Raw genomic sequence first — 5,864 nt, 5'->3', positions numbered from 1 at the left:
AATAATGTCGTCTCATTACATCAAGTATACATATATGTTTGGATCGTCGTTTTAGGGGTTGTAAAGTGCTCTGAAGTAAGTTTGGAAACTTGTTATCTATAGGTTTAATTGTCATATTTTATAGGGTTTTAATTAATCTAGGACGTCGCATGAGTTATTATTAATCGACAATAAATACTAAAATAACTAACTATCATTAAAAAAAATAATACCCAAAAATATATATAATATTAACATAAAATGTACATTTTATTTACAAATACACAATCTCCTAACGCCTAAGGCCAACCCCACCACCCTCACTATCATCAGGATCCTATCTCCTCCTCTTAGTGACAAGGTGATTTATGCCATGATCATCCTTTCTTCCCTTCTTCAGGCCATGGGTGAAAATATGCTTCCTGTAGGAGACGACGGCGATCGAAACCTCAGTAGATGCCTCAGGAGATGACTCAATCGGAGGAGACTGGATCACAGGAGCAGAAGAATGAACCTGGAATAATATATAAACAATTTAATGTTTCATAAACTAAACATGAAATAACATATAAACAATTATTTAATAAATTATTTCTTTGTAAAAAAACAAACCTGTGCGTCGACGGCCTCCTGAGATGGCTGGTCAGAGGGCTCCTTAGTTGGCTCCTCAACGGTCTCTTGAGCGCTACCCAGAGTTGTAGCTGGAGGTGGAGACGGGTCAATCTGGACAAGCGGAGACGGGTCCACAGGCGCAGAAGAATGAACCTATAATACATGTAAATAATTTAGTTTAGATTAATAAAATAATTAATTAATACATTATTTTATTGTAAAAAACAAACCTGTGTGTCGACAGGCTCCTGAGATAGCATGTGAGAGGGCTCCTGAGCGGCCCGCGGAGCCGGAGATGCAGATGGTGCTGTAGGCCCGGCTGTAGAACGAAGAAAGTAGTCATCGAAAATAATATCCAAGTCCTCATCTCCGCCTCCCATATGTAGATCACCAACTGGCACCTGTGGAAATGATGACCAAGGATCATAATGTGGGAACATCTCTGGCGTATATCTAGGTCTCTATGAAGTCGACGGCCTGGAAGAAGAAGGGGTATCTGTAGCCGACAGAGCCTGACGGGCTATATCGTCAGGCTCATCTACTAGACCTCTGCCAGCTCGACCACCTCTGCCAGCCTGACCACCTCTGCCAGCCAGATCACCTCTGCCAGCCCGACCACCTCTATCAGCCCGCCCACCTCTATCAGCCCTACCACCCTCAGGAACACCCTTTGGTACATCCTCATCGACACGATGCCACTCCTGTGCCTGTGTCATACCAGTGTCGGTAAGATGAACTATCCGTGCTGCATGTGCCGCTATCCCGGGGTCGGTGGACTCCGTAAGGGGAATGCTCTCATGGCGTATCATCAGAGTCATCCGTAGCTGCATATATTTGCAAATTTTAAGAATAGAATAAATTCGTAAAGTAATACATAATAAGACGATGACTGAAAAAAATTACCAGCGCCTCATACGCTCCTGCGAGTGATGCATATCCTCGGCCATCAAGACGCGGCGTCGAGGGGTTGGTAATCAAGGAGCGAGTAATATGCATGTACCACGTCATGTACTCATGGACCGGAGTGTCATGTTCGACCGTCGCTAGAGTCGTCATCCTCGCGTTCCATGCATCGATTTCCTGGTGCATACGCGCCCGCTATGCCGCACTGTCGATCGAACGCTCGTCCCTGGTGTAGTAGAAGTGCTCCCAATGTGTACCCGCGGGTATGTTCTGCACATGCCCAAACTGTCGTAATACGCGGTCGGGTACGTGATGCTCAACGATGTCCATATGGATCAATGGACACTGTGCAGTCCACATGTGCTCACCAGCCCTACAAAACGCCGGCAACTGACCCAAAATCTGATCATACGACATCTATATGAAAGCCTATAAAAGGAATTCAACTAGTCAACAATAAAAGATTAACAAAAATAACAAACTAATGTTAAATAAAAAAAACTTACCTCGGGCGCCGTCATGCGGTCTAACTGATCCCTAAATGGGAGAATGACATGGTGCGTCTCTACACCTCTGGTACGGCCTCACGACCATCTCCGTGCGTATGGCATATCCTCAGCAACATAGTCATCAGGAGGGTGAGCAGCTATGGGCTGAAAAGGTCTCATCCTAGTCCACACCTATATCTGTCATAGTCATCAAAAAAATTATTTATAAGTCGTCGTTTCGAAAAAATATATTTAGTGTTTTATCTACACACACTTAAATATATTACCTGAAGAAGAGGGCTAAATGTAGCGACTTCAACCCTCTCGCCCATAGAGGCTCGATCGAATCCTCTGTACATGTAAGCCAGGACAGCGGCGCCCCAACTATAACATCCCAGTTGGTCTAGGTCCTCAATAAAGAGCAAATACCTAATGCTCATATCCGCACCCGACGTGTTCGGGAACATGGTGCCCCCGAATATGATGAGAAGATATAAGCGAGCATGTCGGTCAACATCAGCCCGAGGCATCGCCTCGTCAATTGGACCCTGCAGATCTACGAGGTGCAAGTGAGCATGGAGGGAGGACCGCAACAACCGACTCCGTTCACGCATATCCCTCTGCAGAGGCTTGAAACCAGTGAGCCTAGCCAACTCTTGGCAATACGGCAGCATCTCCAGAGGCTCCATTCTATACAATACATGTCCATCAATTTGTAGACCATAAATCACCTCGACATCCTGCAGGGTGATGGTAGCCTCACCAGTGCGGAGATGAAATGTATGGGTCTCAGGTCGCCAGCACTCAATCATATCTGTCACTAGAGCCCTATCGTGCACAAGCCGACCAACCTCGATGCACTGGTAGATACCGCCCCGACGTAGTATATCTAGACATGAGATGTGGGGGAATAGCCTCTAGAATATCCCATGCTGACTCCCCCAAACGGGTACGGACCACTCTACTAGAGGATACCGGTGCATCCCATACATATTGGGACCTATGCTCATGCTGTAGATAAAGTACCTCTCTGTTGTCGAAGGGTCCCGACTCCATGGTGGTCTCCTATCTATTTTAGGCATTTTAAATTAATCATTAGTACATGAAGTAAGGATTAAAGTGGTATATTTTTTACGCATTTTAAATTAATCATTATTTTTTTAATTAATCTCTAATACGTAGTATTAGTTATGTAATCGTTTACCAAGAAATTATACAAAGGATTGAATCCTAAACTAAGGATTTTCAATTTCTAATTAGCAAATAAATAAATTAACAATTAAAGATATAAAGATTAATAATTAACAAATCATAAAATTAACAATTAGCATATAATTAATAAATAAAAAATTTAATCAAATAATAAAAAATTAATTAGCATATAATTATTAAATAAAGCGAGAAACTAATTAAGCAAATAATTAACAAATTATTAACAAATAAACAATTGGCTTGACAAAAACTAAATAAATAATTAACTAGTCTAACAATTGAAATAACTAATCTAACAATTACCAAATACTAAATAAGCAACTAATAAACAATTAACAAATTAAAAACTACTAAACAAATAAAAAAATTTAAAAAAAATGAAAAAACGAGCTGAAAACAGCCCTTTTGCGCACAAAAAAAGTGCGTAATTTCTTTTTGTCCATATTCACACAATAGTAATGCTTAGGTTAATAAATAAACAATTAACAACAAATGAACAAAAAAAAATTTAAAAAAAATGAAAAACGGGCTGAAAACAGCCCTTTTGCACACAAAAAAAGTGCGTAAAAGTATTTTTTTGTCCACATTCCCACAATAGTAATGCTTAGGTTAATAATGTAATAGAAAAACCGTAGTGAAATACCTAGATTGAAGCTTTGATTTTGAGTTTTTGAATTGAATTATACATCGCTTTATTGCGAAGAAACTTATTCCTAGACTTCAATATATCACTTTTGGGTCGAAAATCAACAAGAAAACGATGTTTTTGATCGCGTGGGACCTCAAAAAGGGACCTTTAATGGCTGATTTTCATTTTTTTTTTAATAGGGGACCAGTGGGGAAGAAGGAGGGGTCGATATATTCGACCTCTTTCATGCACAGATTCTATGCGTAAAAGGACTTAAAGGGTAAAACTACACTTTTGTCCTTTTACGCACATAATCTGTGCGTAAAACCTATTTAGGTTCTTTTTTTTAATGGGTTAATTTAATTTCAAAAATTTATTTTTGGGTTATAAAAGTTTTGGGCTCCATAAAAAACTCATTTGGTTATCACCATACACCAAATGGATACATTTTACCCGAGAATTTAAAAAAAAAAAAAAAGATTTCATCATAATCAAATTAAAGTAACATCAAAGTAGTGAACCTCATCCATATCATCAGATAGTGGTGGCGGAAAGTTCAAATCAAACGACAGAGTAGCATTCTTGCAAAACGTATCACAATTACCATCAACCACAGACCACGACGAACAACAATCACTATTATGGCACGGAACCCGAGGAACTTTAACATCACTCTGCTGCTGCATATTGCGGGTCCCACCACTAGGAGATTCCAACGTACTACTCAAACTACTTCCAGCTGGCCTCGTCGAATGATGTCGAAGATTGTCAAATTGGTGGGTTTTTTGTTGTAGTCCGTACGGGGACAATATTAGTGGGAAATTTGTTTTAGCTTTAACTCCGTGGAATCCACGTGCTGCATGGTCGTAAGCGCCTGCAGCATCCTCAGGTGTGTCAAATTTGCCTAACCAAACTCGAGTTTGTTTTATCGGTCTCTTATCTCAGCTGCGTATCCACCCCATGGCCTTTTACGAACACCCCGATGACGATATGTATCGATTAAAACTGCGGATGTTGATCTATTGATGTCCGAATTTTTCTTGCGTGGCATAATGGAACTTCGGGTTGATATTGATATTGTTACAACAACATACAGTGTGTAATATCATAAGTGGGGTCTGAGTAAGGTTGAGTGTATGCAGAACTTACGTCTGTCCTAACAGATAGAAAAACTGTTTTCGAAAGATCCTCGGCTCAAGAGAAAGCGATGATATTGTTATTGATGTTATTCATGGAGATGAAGATGATGATAAGCGCGAATGCGCAATGGAGAAGAAAGGGAAACGGGTTCATCTTTCTTGAATGTGTTTTTTTTTAGTTGGTTATTTTATTTTTGGAAAGTCCACTTGTGGTTTATTTGGTGGATAGAGATATGAATAGTATCTATCAATCAATCAACCACTTTTTGATTTCCATCACTAATTATTTGGGTTCAAATTTAAAAAAATATTCAAATAAGTAGAACGGTAAAAATTTAAATTGTTTGTTATTTCAATTTGGGTGTATACAAACTGTAAATCTTTGGGTTAAGTGTATTTGGGTCGGATTTAATTTGACTAGATTTAAATTGGGGAAAATAATATTGACGTAGGCATCGCGTAGGAAATAAACACGGGGACAAGAGGAATTAACGGTCGAGGGGTAAATATCTATCCAAAGTTGGATGGTAAAAGAAAATATATCATAAAAGTATAACGAAGGGTAAATATAACATTTTTTTTAAAGATTACATGGGCAAACGTGACCCTTTTCCGTAATTTAAAACCACAACATTCAAACACGTCTCTTACTTTTTTAAACTGCATATGTAGTCGAATTAAGACATTTAAATTGAAACAGTGGAGTATTATAGCATGTTTGGTCAAGTTTCTAAAATCAATTTATTTTAAAAAGTGGTTTTTCTTTAAAAAGTACTTTTGACAAAAAATAGCTTGTGTTTGGCCAATTAATTTAAAAAGCATTTTTGAGCGGCAATTAATGTTTGACCAAATTTCAAAACGTTATATAAAATAGACTATTCAGTTTGAATCAAGTTTGAGCCT

The 5,864-nt window shown here is 38.9% G+C and overlaps 1 pseudogene; it reads right to left on the bottom strand.

Annotated features, from left to right (window-relative positions):
- Positions 1-217: 217 nt before the first annotated feature.
- On the bottom strand, positions 218-5,248 carry LOC132636662 (ethylene-responsive transcription factor 3-like; annotated as a pseudogene).
- Between the last annotated feature and the right edge of the window lie 616 nt (positions 5,249-5,864).

This window comes from Lycium barbarum, chromosome 4 (assembly GCF_019175385.1).
Source record: "Lycium barbarum isolate Lr01 chromosome 4, ASM1917538v2, whole genome shotgun sequence".
In the NCBI taxonomy this organism is placed as follows: domain Eukaryota; kingdom Viridiplantae; phylum Streptophyta; class Magnoliopsida; order Solanales; family Solanaceae; genus Lycium; species Lycium barbarum.
Note: the sequence above shows the minus strand (reverse complement) of the source record. Positions and strands in the feature narration are given on the sequence as shown.